This window comes from Sinocyclocheilus rhinocerous, unplaced genomic scaffold (assembly GCF_001515625.1).
Source record: "Sinocyclocheilus rhinocerous isolate Xijiao unplaced genomic scaffold, SAMN03320098_v1.1 scaffold298, whole genome shotgun sequence".
NCBI classification, from domain to species: domain Eukaryota; kingdom Metazoa; phylum Chordata; class Actinopteri; order Cypriniformes; family Cyprinidae; genus Sinocyclocheilus; species Sinocyclocheilus rhinocerous.
In genome coordinates, this window is record NW_015650702.1 from 314,639 (window position 1) to 317,634 (window position 2,996).

General features: G+C 38.2%; 1 protein-coding gene across 2 annotated transcripts in view; it reads left to right on the plus strand.

Moving 5' to 3' along the window:
- Positions 1 to 2,996, plus strand: part of LOC107712375 (sarcoplasmic/endoplasmic reticulum calcium ATPase 3-like) — a 66,562-nt gene that overhangs the window by 28,425 nt on the left and 35,141 nt on the right. Inside the window, exon 1 of one of the 2 annotated variants that reach the window (XM_016517603.1) lies at positions 262 to 340. The exons of the other annotated variant lie outside the window; for it this stretch is intronic. The gene's annotated coding sequence lies outside the window, so the exon portion shown is untranslated. Of the gene's footprint in view, positions 1 to 261; positions 341 to 2,996 lie in introns of those variants that run through there. 2 annotated transcript variants of the gene reach the window in all.

Here is a 2,996-nt window from a genome sequence, read left to right on the forward strand (position 1 = left end):
CCGAAGAAGGTAAATATTGATCTTTCCATCATGTTGTTACTGCTCTCTCTTTATGGGTTGCACCGTTAGCACGGACTCAGTCATTCAGTTTTACTAGAGAGGTAAACTTTAAAACTTACTTAAAGACACACATGCACAAACACATGCACTGCGTTACAGCTGTGTGGTTTAACTTGACACCCATTTGTCATTGAATACTTTAACATTTTGTCTGTCTATCGGCCTGTTTGTCATTCTCATATTTGTCTCTCTCACAGGTAAATCACTGTGGGAGTTGGTGGTGGAGCAGTTTGAGGACCTCCTGGTGAGGATTCTGCTGCTGGCAGCCTGCGTGTCTTTCGTAAGTGACTTTCTTTCTGGTTTAAATGTGATTCAGAAATTGTATTTTATTCCCAGCACAATAAATAGTATGACAGCCAGACCCCACCGTAAGTTTTGTAGCAGTTATAGTTTATGCAGTTGGTGAGGTAATGCAGAAAACAAGACAGAATGAATTGCCGTCACCATCTATCACATCCAGTTTGGTGTGCTAAACCTCAAATTTCACTAAATGATTGTCAATAATCAGAGCACGGAAGAGAGATTAAGTGAGAGATGGATTTTTTTAAAATCTCCCCTTTTCATTTTTAAAATCTCTCTTTGTAGTCAAATGATATATGTAAAACCCTCGCCAGGACTCATTTGTGTGGTTTAAGGTCATTTACCTGGGTGTCTTGTGCTTTCACTAGAGAGCACAGGTAAATGAATGAGGTGACTTAAAGTCAAAGCTCATTTGTCCATAAACCATGTCAGAAAACTCCAAAGAAACTAGATGTGCACTCAGCATTTTTTCAGTTAGGCCTTGGAAAGTAAGCATTTTCAGCGCTGCACGTTTATCACCTGCAAGATTGGTGTAGCAGTTTATCTCAATGGTGTTACGTCAGGTATAAGTCTTTGAATTAGATATGTGTAAAACTACATACTTTCATAATCGACTACACATTTGAGGAAGCACTGTACAATACGACTCATTTAGGGTCTGATTTACCAAACATTTGATATGGAGTGTACAGTAGGGCACGCTCTTATGTAGATGCAGCACAACAGAATGGAACAGAACAATCATGATGCGTTTATCAAAGTTGAAGAATTTTTAAATTGACACGTCATCCTAAAAATGCAATGATCATGGTGCAAGATGCAGAAAAAACAGTGCGAGACAGGGTGCAAATAGGATGAATTTAGAAACCCAAATCATCTCGCGTTTGTAGTGTCAAGTCTAACAGCCGTCTCACCCTCTCAGCTGGCTGAAATTTGCTCTGAGAAGTTACGTCTGTAAATTCATGCCAGTTAAAGAACCATTTAGAATAACCATAGCTATAGCTATAATAATAATAATATGTACTACCTTTTAAAAGTTTGAGGTCAGTAATATTTTTAATGCTATTGAAAGAAACTCTTATGCTCATCAAGACTACATTCATTTGATCAAAAATACAGAGAAAAGTGTAATATTGTGAAATCTTATCGCAATTTTAAATAACTGTTTTCTTTTTTAATATTAATATTAATATATTTTTTATATTTTAATATATTTTAAAATTCTGTTTATTTAAAACACATCTGTCACTTTTGATCAATTTATTGCATCCTTTCTGACTTTTTCTTACTGTCTCTAAACTAGAGTCAGATTTGAGTAGATTAGATTTGAGTAGTAGATAAACTATTCTTATGCTGTCATGTAATGATTGTGTTGCTGTGGTTCTGTTGAGACACCAGACTTTCCAAAACTCTGACTTGTTAAACTGGTGAGCACAGTCTGTTTTTCTTATTGGCTTTTATGAATTTACCTTTTTATGAACTTTCCGTCTGACTTGTAGCAACAGGGGCCACGGTCGAACCACTCCAGCCCCCCGCCGTTCTGTGAGAGTAATATAACATGAGCGCGCACATGCTCTTGCTCACCCGCAGTGGAACGGACAGTCAGACACACTGCTGTGGTTTTTGTGTAGATGCATTTTGTTTCCAGACATCTGCGTTCAGTGTCTTCTTCAAGTACATCAGCATTTGGAGCTCTGCTCATGTCATCTATCATTGTGTCTTTCATCCATACTTTTATTGTCTTAACCGTGGTTAAATTCTTTGAGGCGAGCACCAGTCATCTGACCACTGGAGTCCTGTGGAACACTTGAAACTGATAGAAATATTGCATTAGACCTCCCAGAAAGCCTTGTGTGTGTTTGTGTGCTAGACAAATGCTATGGTGCAATGGAAATACTCCGGGGAGATCAGCCCAGTCTTAGAACTCATTTGTGTGCCTTTTTGAATATATTAAAATCTTTAGCATTCAGCTTTCCTGACTTTTTTGCATGTTATGAGAACAAAGCCGTTGGTATCTAAGCGACGGAGGAGCCACAGAGACAAAAATGTAGTTGTTGTTTGTTTTTTTTTGAAGTGTTGTGTTATGAGGGTATGATAGCCTGACTCATTCTAGAACAGCATGTGCTGGGAATGAGAGCTATTGGATGGAAACAAACAGTGCAGCCATGCGACTGCTGGTCCCAAGAAGCCCGAAATGGTTGCCCATTTTCATTTCATTTCAGATAACTAGCTGTATTGCTTCTGTCCTGATAAGTTTTTCATTCCTTTTCTGTCATCTTTCATTTTTCAGGTCAGCTGTGTTTCTAACATCCTTCTTGCGTAGATCTTGTCCGTGCATTACTGGTGTACAGCGCTCTCCGCATTATCAGTCATGGCTTCAGAAGATCTCTGGCAGATTGTACATCAGTATAATGACATTTAGCTATTTTCTGTTAGACCTCAATATACATTACATTTACTTTTAGTCATTTAGCAGACGCTTCTATCCAAAGCGACTTACAAATGAGGACAATAAAAGCAGTCAAAACTAACAAAAGAGCAACAATATATAAGTGCAAATGACAAGTCTCGGTTAGCCTAACGCAGTACACGTAGCAAGGTATATATATATATACCTTGCTACGTGTACTGCGTTA